Source organism: Petaurus breviceps, unplaced genomic scaffold (genome assembly GCF_028583685.1).
Source record: "Petaurus breviceps papuanus isolate PSGF00001 unplaced genomic scaffold, PetGlider_PUasm1.0 91133, whole genome shotgun sequence".
In the NCBI taxonomy this organism is placed as follows: Eukaryota; Metazoa; Chordata; class Mammalia; order Diprotodontia; family Petauridae; genus Petaurus; species Petaurus breviceps.
Genome location: NW_027187419.1, coordinates 42,868,278 through 42,882,865, shown reverse-complemented (window position 1 = coordinate 42,882,865; position 14,588 = coordinate 42,868,278). Strand labels below are relative to the sequence as shown.

At 40.0% G+C, this 14,588-nt stretch overlaps 1 protein-coding gene across 6 annotated transcripts in view; it reads right to left on the bottom strand.

Annotated features, from left to right (window-relative positions):
• Positions 1 to 14,588, bottom strand: part of FLI1 (Fli-1 proto-oncogene, ETS transcription factor) — a 166,066-nt gene that overhangs the window by 67,980 nt on the left and 83,498 nt on the right. The window lies entirely within an intron of this gene.

Genomic DNA, 14,588 nt, shown 5'->3' with positions numbered 1-14,588 from the left:
CAAAAGTGGATCTTTTAAAAAAAATTGTTGGCAAACACTAGGTACTTGTATTAAGTGCCCATTTTCTTCATAACAGGTAATAATAGTAGGATACTCCTCACACACATATGACAAATTTTTTCTTCTATTTCTGTTTGCTATATTCCCTACTTACTGCCCCATTACTGCCTGCACACCTGCCCCCACTGCCTCTCAAGGCCATCCTGGTGGTACACTAGCTGGGTGGGGCTGATGGGTACCACCTAAATCCCCAACTCAGGCATTCAGAGTCTCCATGAAGCTGAGTTCTTTTAAGATAAGTCCCAAACCCAAATCACAGACAACCCTTCTTTTGGGCCAACCATCACCTTCAAGAGCCAATTTGGCCATCTAGCTTCAGAAGACTCAGACTGTTCAGAAAGAGAGAAAAAAAGCCATACATTTACCTGCCCGACTGCTAGGGCTCCCTCCACTCTCAGAGCTCCCGAGGCATTGTGATCCCCTGAGACTACACAAGCCTCTCTCCCTCTCCCATCACACTGAACAACTATTGCTTCTGGTACAGGTGAAGCACAACATAAAAGCTACTCTTTAACAAGGCAGCTGGAGCCTATGAAGAGGGCCCGATGAAAACAAGAGGGAGGGAGTAGGGGAGGGAAAGCGGGTTTTGTTCTTCAGCCGGCCGCCACTGCCAGCTAATCGGTATTGAGACCTGTGCTTTGCAGCTCAGAGGGTGTCAGGCCATCAGGCAGCTGGTGGCAATAAGATAGGTGATTGAAGGGCCCTGGGCTGCCATAATGGAGCTGGGCAAAGGGGGCTAAGAGGGCACAACTTAATTGTCTCCATTGCAGGGGAGGAGATAAAAATATAAGGCAAGGCATCAGGGGAGAAGAAATACTCTGGACTGGTTCTCTAGGCCTGTGATGTAGATGAGCATTGGGTCTAAGATCAATGAATTTGAATTCAAATCTGAGGGCTGTTACTGCCTCTGTGATTTTAAGGAAAACATTTAGTCTCCTATGGCCTCAGTTTACTCATTTGTAAAATGAAGGGAATAGAATGGGCAGTTATTACTAAGATTCCCTTGAAACTCTAAAATATATGTTCCATCTAGCTCTTTTTTTCATGTAAAGAGGAGGTCTTAAAGAATGGATGCCTTTTTATTTCCCAAATGGCAAGTAATTTAAAACAGGTCAAGAGGGTTTGAAGGACAAGGGAAGAGGAAGAGTACAGAAAGCAGAATTTTTTTGAGAGGTGGCATGTCATGGTGGAGGGAGTGCTGGGCCTGGGGTCAGAAAGACCTAGATTCATGTTCTGCCTCAGATACATCTGGGCTTTGTAACCCTAGACCGGTCAGTTAACTTCTCAGCCTCCTAGGCAAGTCTCATCAGGAACTCTGTGCAGAGAATACCACGTCTATTTGGTGAGAGAGAGAAATCATTTTTTACGCCTTCCCAAATCTGCATGGAGGCAGTTAAAATCAGAGTAGCCCTATCTGGAGGTAGAGACAGCTGGGAGGATCAGTGGATAGAATGCTGGGCCTGGAGTCAGTAAGACCTGAGTTCAACTATGGCCTCAGATACTCACTAGCTGCGTGACTCTGGACAAGTCACTTAACTTCTGTTCATCTTAATCGATTGGAAAAGGAAAAGGAAAATCACTCTAGAATCTCTGCCAAGAAAACCCCACATGGGTTTGTGAACTGTGGGGCACCACTGAACAACAACAAGCTCTATCTGGACACACAAATTTACAACTAGGTTTATTATAGCTTACATTGAAATCTTCTTGGAGGTAGTCAGTCAGTGAACATTTATTTAGCATTTACTGTGTACTAGGCACTGGGCTAAACACTGAGGCTACAAAAAGCAAAACCAGGGTCCCTGCCCTTAAAGAGCTTGCATTCTGGTAATGGGAGAATACATGCAAATAATTACGTATATATAAGATGTATACCATGTAAAATGCCAGATAATTTTAGAGGGCAGGCACTAGCAATGGAGGTTGGGTTTGGGAGACCAGGCAAAGAGTCCTATAGAAGGTAGAATTTAAGCTAAATCTTACAGTAAACTGAAAAAGCTATGAGGCAAGAGGCATAAGCATTCAAGGAATTAAGGGAGTCAGTACAAAAGATTGGCATTGGGAGGTGGTATGTCATGTATGAAAAGTATCAACTAAGCCAATGTATCAAGCTCCTACAGTATGTGAAAAAGAGGAGGGAAAGTGTAAGAAAGCTGAGCACTACACAATGTGTGCTTTCGAAGCTGGAGATGACTTTTGAGAGTCCCTTGGATAGCAAGGGAATCAAATCAGTCAATTCCTAAAGAAATTAATTCAGATTTTTCACTGGAAGGTCAAATACTGAAGCTGAAGTGTGGCCATATAATGAGAAGATGGTACTCATTGGAAAAGACCCTGATATTGGGAAACATTGAAGGCAAACAGAAAAGGGGGTGGTAGAGGATGAGCCATAGAAGCCACAAACATGAACTTGGACAGACTTTGAAAGATAGAGGAGGACAGAAGAGCCTGGTGTGCCATGTCGTGGCATCATGAAGAATTGGACATGACTGAAAGATTGAACAACATAGAGTGTAAGAAGATTGGAAAGGAATGGTGTGTACAATAACAACATTGTAAGGACAAACAACTTTGAAAGATTTAAGAACCGATCAACGCAAGGACCAACCACAATTCCAGAGGGATGATGAAAGCACACCACCTACCTCTAGACAGAGAAATAACAGACTCGGGCAGCAGAATAAGACATATGTTTTGGATATGGTCATTGAGGGAATGTGTTTTGCTTGACTATGAATATTTGTTGGAAGGGTTTTGTTTTTCTTTCTCTTTTTTCAATAAGGGAAAGATAAGAGGAAGAGAATATTGTTTTTTGTTCAATGAAAAAAATTAAATTAAAAAAAGAAAACTGGAAAGGTAGGAAGGGGATAGTTTGTGAAGGTCCTTACATGCCTAATAGAGGATTTCATATTTAATCCTGAAGATTATAGGGAGCTATTAGAGTTTACTGAGTCAAGGATAATATGATCAGATCTGAGCTTTAGGAAAATCACTTTGGCAGCTAAATGGAGGATGAATTGGAGTGAGGAGAGACTTGAGAAAGGGAGACCAACCATCAGATTTATTGCCATAGTGCAGGCAGGGGCTATTATATTTTTGTCTTTTTTATCCCCAGCAACTAGAACAGTGCCTAGAACATAGTAAGCATTTAATAAATGGTTATGGGTTAATTGATTGATTTAATAAATATATTTTAGGTGCATTATGGAAAGTTAGTACAGTGTGATCTATAGCAAATATTAAATGGCCCAAATATATTAAAATGTAATTGGAAAGCATTTAACAAAATAAATGAAAATATAATAAAACCTATATAATGTTAATATGTGGTTTTCTAAGTCGATATGCTCTCATTTCTGAATTGACATCAATGAATTATAGTTTGACACCAATGACATGGAGGATGCCCAAAATATAAACTCTGGGAAAGAGCACAGAATTTAGGATTATTACAGAATATACCTCTATGTGTAGATAGAAATATATATATTGGGGCAGCTAGGTGGCGCAGTGAGTAGAGTACTGGCCCTGAAGTCAGGAGGACCTGGGTTCAGATCCGGCCTCAGACACTTGACACACACACACACAAAAAACTAGCCGTGTGACCTTGGGCAAGTCACTTAACCCCAACTGCCCTCCCCTCCCCCCTACAAAAAGCAAATAGATAGATAGATAGATAGATAGATAGATAGATAGATAGATAGATAGATAGCTATAGCTGTAGATACAGATATAGAAATAGATGCACTGAGATGTAGTATGTCCAAACTTCAAAAAGACTCCTACTCCACTTCCTCATTGGAGTAAAACATAGTATATCCTCAAAGGTTAGGCTAGCTCTGATAGCTTCCACCAAGCCAGGCAGGGTTCAGATATTTGTTCAGTAACAAACTATCTTCTATTCAAGGACTAGTCTTGCTAAATATAAAGAGGACTTTGAGGGAAAAATAAGTCTTATAGGACATTGGCATGAGATCAAATAAAGCAAGATCATTCAAAGAGATGAAACTGGAAGAGGGGAATATCATAATGTAATTAAGTTCAACAAGTATGAAGAATATAAAGAAATATAGCAAGACTATTAGTAGGGCAATTAAAAAACAACAACAACTAGTAAAAGCAAACTCTGAAACACAGAATATATATACTAATGATATATGAGGAAAAGTGAATGGAATGATCAAACACTCTTGAAAACTTAGAGAAAGTGACTAAAAATGTATGTCATCTTAAACTGGTTGGCACAGCAGACAGAGAGCTTGGTGTGGTATCAGAAAGATTCATCTTCTTGAGTTCAAATGCAACCTCATACACTTACTAGCTGTGTAACCCTGGGCAAGTCACTTAATCCCGTGTGCCTTGGTTTCCTCATCTGTAAATGGAGAAGGAAGTGGCAAACAATCTTTGCTAAGAAGACATCAAATGGGGTCACAAAGAGTTGAACACAGTGGAAATGACCCAACAACAACATTTTAAGCACTGAAACTGGTTCCTTTAAATGTAAATAATTACAAAGCTTAGTTATATTGATGCTTAATAAAATATTTATGATCAATTATTTTTTTAATTGGAAGACAAACAGCAAAACGGAAATGAAATGGAATACATTTGCCAGTTTCTACAGTGATCCATTTTTATTGGTTATGATAATGGAACCACCTCATTTGTTGTGTTTTACAACCTCAGTACAGTACTGATCAAGTCTATAAGACAAAAGCAGTGCCAGTTAAGAAAGGGAAGTTGAAAGGAGCACTAGACCAAATGTATTCAAACTGGAAGGGACATGATTTTAAAGGAAGGAAAGAAAACATTTTAAAAGCAGATACTATGTGCCAGGCATTATACTAAACACTTTGTAAATATTATTTCATTGCATTCTCACAATAACCCTGAGAGGTAGGTACTGTTATCATTCCTCTTTTATAGTTGAGAAAACTGAAGCAGACAGAGGATAAGGGACTTGCCCAGGGTCACACAGTCAGTAAGGGTTTGAGGCTGAATTTGAAGTCAGTTCTTCCTGAATCCTCACCTTCTGCTCTATCCACTATGTCACCTGACTGCTCTTGGAAGACCCTTGTAAAGCAATTTTTAATTTATCTCAAAGAGGGAAAGATCCAAAAGAATGAAAAAAAAATCAAACATACAAAAAAGGTAACCAAGAAGCCATCAGCAGGACCTCGGTGATGCTGTTGATAGAGCACGGGTTTTGATGTCAAGAAGATTTGAATTCAAATCCTGCCTTGTATAATGACTGAGTGACCTTGGGCAAGTCATTTAACTGCATTATGCCTTAGTTTCTTTACCTGTAAAATGGAGAACCTGGATTCTAAAATCTCTCCCAGATTTACATCTATGATGTGTCATCTCTATAAAAAAATCCTTACGAAATTGGTCTTTGCACGTTTAGAAATAATCCTTAATGAAAATCTTTCAACCATTGTTTACTCTTTTGCAAAATATTATGCCTAAGCTCCTTTCCAGGCTTCAATCCCTATGATTCTATGAATACATGAGAGGAAAACAGGAAGGCTTTTGTATAAGATTTTCTACTAAAGACCACATCTTCAAAGTCTTACAACTGACTGAGAGGTGCAAAGAATAGAATATCCTGTTGTCTATTGTTTTTTGATTAAAAAGAAAAACAAAAAACACCTTTGACTCATAGAACATAATGCATCCTTAATGACCCTCCTGAAACAATACCTCTGCCACACATGTGTTAAAATCATAAAAAAAAAATTCTATGACAAATGCATTCACAGAAATAACTTTGAACAACAATCTGCTGAGTATCGATATCAAGGGAGGTATAAAACATGGAGACATTTACTAATTTAGGTGCTTGTCGATGTTATAGAGAATTCTTTAGCTAGAGTACAAACAAGAGAGTGATCCTCCCTAAATTGTGATCTCCTTTAAATACTCCTGTTCACAGATAATTGTAAGGCCTAGAACATTATAAAGCCTCCTCACTAAAATTCATAGTCACTTGAAAGAGATTAAACAACCACACTGGGAGAAAAAAAAAAAAAGATAAAATTCAGATGACTCGGATTGAAGCTTACTGATTGGATGAGCAGCCCATTGAGTCAATGCATCAGAATATGTTTTATAAACACTAACACAAATGTTATTGCCATATTATATTGACTCCCTAAGACTGTTAGTTGTAGATTAGATCCTAAACTGCATTAAGAGTAAGCTTTGTTGTTGGGGGTTTAAGATACATATGCATATACACATATATCTACATATACATGTATTCATAAACAGATACACATACATACATGTGTATACACATACCCACATATATACATATACTTTGTATATAGACACATATATAAACATATACAAAATGTATGCATGCGTGTATGTGTGCATATACATAAAAACTCATGCATACAAGAAGTACTATGGTATTACAGCTAGACAGCTTCCTGAAAGTCAGGAAAATCTATATTCAAACCCTGCCTCTGACACATGCCAGCTATATGACCGGCACAATTCTCTAAATAGCCTCTCTGTGCCATGGGCAACTCTCTAAGACTATAAATTACAGAGAAGATGGCAACCTGCACTGGTAGAGGGGGTTTCCTCACCTGGAAGTTCCCTACAATAATGAAAACACAGGACCAGTCCATAATATATGTGTGTTTATATATTTCTATATGCAATAGACATGTATACCCATATATGACAGGAGCTATACGTGGACAATTAGTTAGGAGGAAGAGACTAGCATGTATATACATGTGGGAAATTGTTCAGCCCTTTCAAGAATCCCCTAAAAATTGTCTTTAAAAAATAACAGCAATGTTCTCATGGTAATGCAATATTGCTGCTCATTGTGGATGACACCATAGAATTCTAGATGATGAGATCATATAGATTTAGAACTGGAAGCTTTTTAGTCAAATCTCCTTGTTTTACAGATGAGGAAACTGAAGCCTAGAGAGGTTAAATGACTTCCCCAAGGTCATAGAGGTAGTAAGTGACAGAGGCATTATCTGAATGTGTGTCCTGTCACTCAAATTTTCAGACAACCCAAAGGATATTGGAAAGGTGCTCACAGGTATGAGAGTTACAGTAAACCAAAAAACAATGACTTACTCATGAGAAGTGGTATATCACTCATTGATAAAGTCATGTATGACTAGAACAGGAGGGTTATTGCTTATATCCTAAGAGGAAGGGTAGCAAATGGACAGGCTGTGTGCAGCACTGGCATCTATGTGCATCAACAGAATTAGTGAATGGCTTCCAACATATTGGAAGGATCTTCTAGGAAGGATCTATGGAAAGACATGGGCAAGAATCCTAAAGGCTAAGGCTAAGAAGTCTAAAGGAACTGTAATCCACACCCGTGAAAGTGGTACTCATACTGATGATATCACAGGTCCCTAGAAACCATGGATTTAATGGACAACTTAGGATTCCCTAATGAACAGATAGGATTTAATAAACAAGTTCTATCACTTAGTCTGAACTCATAAATATAACTTCACACACGAGGTTATCAGTGATCATGCATCTCAGAAAGCAGAAACCTGGGAATGTTCTTCACTAGTCAGACAGGTGGAACAAATGTATCAGTAACACTCTGTACATGAAAGAAATGTGAAGAGTGGATGCCCCTTATACCTAGATTTACTGCTCATGCAGGCTGTAGAGTACTCTTACAATTCAGGACTCAGGTTCCACACCATGCACATAAGGCAAGCAGTTCATGCATTTCCTCTTCATAAATTGGTATTCTTTCTTACACGGGATATTTTCTCCAATTCCCGTGGTTGAGACAGGATGCAGCTGAGAGCTATTTGCAGACCACGTCTTGGATCAAGCCACTGGAATCTGCATCTAATACAGAACCTATGGGCGATGCTGTTTCAGGGACAACCAACCCCAACAAGCTCAACCACAGTGGGAAAATCTGAGGAAAGAGACAAGAAAACCTCCCAAAGCAAGGGCAGCCCGTACTGCTGAGGAACCTCTCGAAGAACACTCCTCTCCACCTGACCCTTAGCCACTGCCCAAGTGAGTCATAGCTAAGTCATGGCCAGAGGAAGACTCGGCATCATCAGGCTCACAAAACACTGCCCCCCACCCTCTTTACTCAGCCTTTTTGAAGCAGAAAGGGCACAGTGGTCATGGCACACCATGGAGACATGGAATCTTAAACTGTTATAGCTGGAAGGAAACTCAGGAGCCATCCAGTCTAATTCCTACATAAAGCATGAATCCTGTCTAACTCACAGTGGTCATCTGACCTCCTTTGAAGACCTCCAATTACAGGGAAGTCATTACCTGATTCCTTTTCACTTCCAGACCAAGGAATCATGTTCCTTTTGGCATACAGTTATCCCTTACACATTGTGGGGGTTAGGGGCATGTCCCACTACCTTTACCACCACCACCACCATCCCTAGATCTGGAAAATCTGCTAAAATTTTTTGATCCTTTCTTCATATCAGAGAAGTCTAAAATATTATGGCATCAAAACATAAAATATGTTGATATTATACAATACTATATATATATATATTTATGCATTACTGAGTTTCTAAACTTTTCCTTTGTCATCCATCTGTTGGCCTTTATGTGTCATCTGTGGCTTCTACAAAACTCTCAAAAAATTCCCATTTAATTTCTTCTGCTGATCTGCAAATATATTGAAACTGCGATGAGTAAAGCTGAAATTTGGAAGGGATAACTGTATTTTTTAAATTATATTTAGTAAAAAAAAATTGATCTCCCTGTTAATTAGTAATTACTAATATTTATATAGCACTTACTATGTGCCAAGCACTGTGTCATTTGATCTTCACAACAACCCTAAAAAGTAGGGGCTGTTATAATCCCTATTTTATAGTTCAGGAAACTGAGGCAGACAGAGGCTAAGTGCTTAGTATCACACAGTAATAAGTGTCTGAGGCCAGGTTTGAACTCACCACCTAACTGTGTGTTACTTCTGACCACTGGTCCTCTGAAACTAAGTAGAACAAGTCCTTTTTCTTTTGTGTGATCTTTCCAGTATTTAACAGTAGCCCTCACATCCCTACTAGACTTTCTCTTCTCCAGCATGAGTATCTCTAGTTCTCTAGTTCCTCTAACTGATCTTTGAATGACATGATTTTTAAATCCCCTTGTCCTACTTTGTCTTTTTCTTCATGTGCTCCAGCTTGTCAAAATTCCCCTCAAAATGTGGCACCGTCAACTGGATACAACAGGCCAGATGTATGGCCAGATAAACTGTCATCTACTGTGAGATGAACTGAAAAAGCTAAGGCTCCGAGAGTTGAATAGTGTCCCAGCTAGTCATCAATTCCTACCTCTGCATAGAATATCAGAATTTTAATTTACTGGGTTTTTTTTTTCCATCTTCCACAGAATCTATGAATCCCCATGTTTCTCCCTGTTCATTGACTTTCCCATGTCTGGACCCAGGGCTGCAGGGAAATCTGAGCAGAGCACTAGCTAAATAATCCTGGACTTAGAGGTTATCTTTCTAAACTCCTCATTTCAAAGAGAAGGAAACTGAGACCCATAAAGATCAAGTGACTTGTTCAAGGTCCCGAGGTAGCAAGTAGCAGAAGCGGGATTCAAACTCAGAAATTGTGACTCTCAGGGGTGGCTAGGTGGTGCAGTGAATAGAGCACCAGTCCTGGAGTCAGGAGGTCCTGAGTTCAAATCCGACCTCAGACACTTAACACAAAAACTAGCCGTGTGACCTTGGGCAAGTCACTTAACCCTAATTGCCTTCCAAAAAGAAAAAAAAAAGAAATTGTGACTCCCAGGCTAGTGCTCTTCCTACTGTACCATGTGCCTTAACTGTTTCCCTAGTTTTGCCTTTAATTAGCTTCATGTTTCAGTTGCCCCATCCATAAAATGGGTAGAATCATCAGTTCTTCACACTTTGCAGAATTGTTGTATTTGAAAAGAAGGCACTCCAAAAAGCATAAAAGGAATATGTTTTGTCAAAGAATAAAATACAAGATGATATAATTATTCCTTAATAATAGGCTACTAAAGGCAGGATGGTATAATAGATAGTGAGCCTGCTGGAGAATCAGGAAGATCTAGGTGCCAGCATGTACTGGTGATGTGACCCTGGGCAAGTCTCTCTTGGTGCCCCAGCCAATAATTCTCTCTAAGACTGTAATTTTCAGAGCAAGAGCTGATGTGCATTAGGAGGAGGAAGTTTCCTTAGTGAGAGTTCTCGATACCAGTTAAATCACAAATTCAGTCAAAACCCAAGTCTTCCCTGCTTCACAAAACAACAATAGCCACACAGAACTAAAGGCAAAGGCAGATTTGGGGTCAAAAACCTGTTAACTTGACATCAATTTAATCCTTTTTTTTTCTTCAGTACCAGTTACAGAACCTGATTTTCACCCTTAGTGAACAGTTCTAACTTAAGCATGAGCATTTTTCTAGAACATTACTTATCAGGTTAATAGAAAAGACTTCAAGCTAGTATAAACCTCAGAGGTCACCTAGTCTAATCTCATTTTATAGATGCAGAAACACGGAGAAGCCTAGAGAGACAAGCTGACTTTCCCGGTATCATTCATTAGACAGTGAACGTTCAGCCTGACTTTGAACCCAGGCGCTTGTTATAGGAATGTAAATTTTTAAGATCTTCCCTGCCCCTAGGTTAAGTGCACCTGGAGCCTGTGGCAGGAGGCTTGTTTTTCAGGAGATATTTTGTGATTGGGCAGTGGGTCAAGAGGGTTGTTACATTCTCTGACCCAGGAGAAGGCTATATAAACCTTGATGTGAGACTTTGTTTTTGGGCTCACTTTGAGAAGAGTTGTGTGATTTGACCAGATGATGCTCTGGGCAGCTGTTGAGCCCCCCCGGATTTGAAAACCCAGATATTGATGCTTCCCTCTCTGGTAACTGTGATTTGGTATGGATGTAATGGTTGGACAGTTAGAGGCCTGTCTCCTTGAAATGTTTCTGTCTGTATACTCTGACTAGGTAAATGATATGTTTGATTGATTAAAGCAAGATTTCCAACCCATTTTGAGTTGCTTTCCTTTAGGAAAGCAGATCTAAGAACCTGTGTTGGCAGCTGCCCTGGGGACACTGGGGCGCTTGCTGCTACAGCCCTCTGACTCCAGATCTTGGCACCACAAGGTGTATATAGGGTGAAGAAGATTCATTCAGCATCAGTAGCATCCTGTGCCTGGCCTACTTTGTGGCTGGTGGGGTCTGTTATATTTCCTCCATTTCTCCCAAAGGGGTCAGATCTGTATGAAATACATCAGTCATTCTGAAGCTACTTTGTGACTTACTGTTCAACCAAATGCCAGGCTCATAGACACTGACCTATGAGGGTAGGCCAATCCTTGCTACATCTGTAGCTTACTAGGCTGACTACAACTATTTACTAGGGAGCTAGTTGGGCTGCAGAACTAAGGTTTGAAAGGTTATTCTCTTGGGGCCCCTCTCTGCCTTTGACTAGAAGATCTAAGTGCTTGAGGCTTCTTAGGGAGAGTAAGAAGAAAACATTTACTCACAAATCCCACTGTGAGTCAATCTGAACCCTCACAAAAACAGATTCTGTATTTTAGTGTCTATCTAATTGAGGCAGCTGGTGGCTCAGGGGGTAGATCACCAGGCCTGGACTCAAGACTATCTGAGTCCAAACCCAAACTCAGCCATGTACTACTTGTGTGACCGACCTCTGTTTGTCCCAGTTTCCTCATCTATAAAATGGGGATAATAACAGCACCTACCTCACAGGATTGTCGTGGGGACTGGATGAGATAATGTTTGTTAAGTGCTTAGCATAGTTCTTGGTACACAGTAGGTGCTTAATAAATGTTTATTCCTTTCCCCTTTCCTTTTCCCATTTGGTAGTCTGCAGACTTGGTCCTTGTCCTGGCTCCTTTAGGCACTGCCCATGTTACTTTGAGCAGGATGACATCTTACCCTCCCTATGTCACAGGATTATTGTGAGACTAAAATGTAATAATGAACATAAATGTTCTAGAAAAATATAAGAGACTTTGTTGTAATCATCATCTCTGTTGATAGGTTTTTTGGTGGGTTTTCCATCCTGGGGACGCAAGTTCAAAGGAAACTATGTGAGCCTCCAAGATCAGGGGGTGCCACTAGGTTGTCTAAGGAAGGCCAAACTGGTCCACATTGGAAGCAGAACAGGTTAAAGCTTCTGTACTGCTCAGTAGTGGGAAGAATCGGCGACGACTGCATTCCCAGCCTGGAATTCCCTTTGATAGGGAGGGCCAGCTCAAAAACCAAACCCAACCAAAGGACATCATACACCAACAACCAGACTTCTAACATCACTGGAGATATCTGGGTTACTCCTGTGACAACGTCCCTGAATCTTAGTCATGAGCTTCAGGTATGGAAGGATATTGAGGGGCAGATACTATCTTAGGAGTCAGAGAAATAACTGATACATAGAGGTATGTACAGAATGACTTTACATATATATTTATATCTATCTACACACACACACACACACACACACACACCTACTTATGTCTAATGGTAGCCAGCTACAGGACGGGGGAAGGGGAGGGAAAAAAAGGAGGGAAAAGAAATTTACATGATGACTTTGTTACATATTTCAAAGGAATAGCAAATAGTACACAATAGATTTGCAGTTTCATGTGCAAAACAAGTATTAGCTAGTAATAATAAATAAAGAGTCAGTTTGATGGAGAGCTGAACCTGGCATTAGGAAAACTCAGGTTCAAATCCCCCAACATTTAGTAGTTGTGTGACAACAGTCTAAACCAGGGATGGGGAACCTGTGGCCTTGAGACCACATGTGGCCTTCTAGATCCTTAACTGTGGTCTTTTGACTGAATCCAAATTTTACAGAACAAATCCTTTTATTAAAACGATTAAAAACCCCTGGTCTAAACACTCACTGTCTCTGAGTAGCAGTCTTCCCATGTGTAAAAGGAGGATAATAATATTATTTAGAAAACCTGTTTCAGAGTATTATTGAGAGGCTTCCAGGAAGATGACGTTTTGGAAACTTTACTGCACAATGCAAATATTGGGTATTATCAGGATAAGAGAGACAGAGAGAGAAACAAGAGACAGACAGAGACTGAGAGAGACAGAGACAGATAAAGTTCTGAGGCTCTGAGCTACTCTGCTGCCCCAAAGCCTGAGAAGGTGGCTGAGATCCCAGGCACTGTCTGGTTTTGGTTAGTGGGATTGAAGTGTGGTAAAGTTAGGGGTTCCCACATGCAGGTCTTGAGAAGGAGCTGGTGATTCTGGCTTGGCTATCTACACTATCACTCTCTCTCCTTCAACTCCCCCACCTCTCTACAGGTGAGTCTCAAATGTCTATCTCTAGTCCTAGCCTCCCATGACCAAACATCTTATCTTTTCAGAAATATTCTGCTGGATATTTCCACCTGGATCCTTTGCTGGTATCTCAAACTCAACAAATCTGAAACCAAACTCATCTCTTTCCCAAACCGACTCCTGTTTTCCTCACTTTCCATGAATAATGTCCCAACTGCCACTCAGGCTTAATGCCCTTTAATCATCTTTGACTCTTCTTTCTCTTCCTTTCTTCATCTAATCAGTTACCATCAAATCAGTTATTTGTCTACCTCCTCTCTCTTTAACTGCTAATAACTTCATTCAGGTCTTCCTTACTTGTTGTTTGGATTATTTATATAATCTCCTAACTGGTCCCTAGGATTCTAGTCTCTTCTCCAATCTATCCTGCACTAATCTTCCTAAAGCACAACTCTGATCATGTTTCTACTCTCCTCTAGAGCCTTCAGTGACTCCCCATTGCTTTTTTAATAATAGCATTTCATTTTTCCCAATTACATGTAAAAATAATTTTAATATATTTTTTAAAATTTTGAGTTCCAAATTCTCCCCCTCCCTCCCTCTCCCTGAGAATCCCCATTGCTTATTAAATAAAGCTCAGACTCCTTAGTCTGTCATTCAATCTGTACAAGCCTCTCAGGATTTGGTTCCAGTCTACTTAATCTAGCTCTTATTTCTCACTATTCCCTTACACACAATTATATTCCAATCCAAAAGAGACTACCCCTCATTCTTTCAACATACCTTGATGTTTCCTCCTCCTATACTCTTACTCATGCCATACCTTCTACCTTAAGTTGTCACTTCCTTAGTCAAAATCCTATAAAACCTTAAAGGCCATCTACAAATATCATCTCTTTCATGAAGTCTTTTTGTTACAGAGCAATTTCCTCTCCACTAAAATCCTATATAATTTTATTTGTGCCATTATTATAACCCATCTGTATAGTATTATGGCTATCTAATGCCTCTGCTTTATACCTGATATTAGAGTGGATATTTGTTGAGGGCCCAGAAGATGTCTTATTCCTTCCTTCTTCCCTTCCTTCCTTCCTTCCTTCCTTCCTTCCTTCCTTCCTTCCTTCCTTCCTTCCTTCCTTCCTCCTTTTCCTCTTTCCTTCCTCCCTTTCTCTTTCCTTTTCTCCTGTCCATCTCTCTCTCTCCTCTCTCTCTCTCTCTCTCTCTCTCTCTCT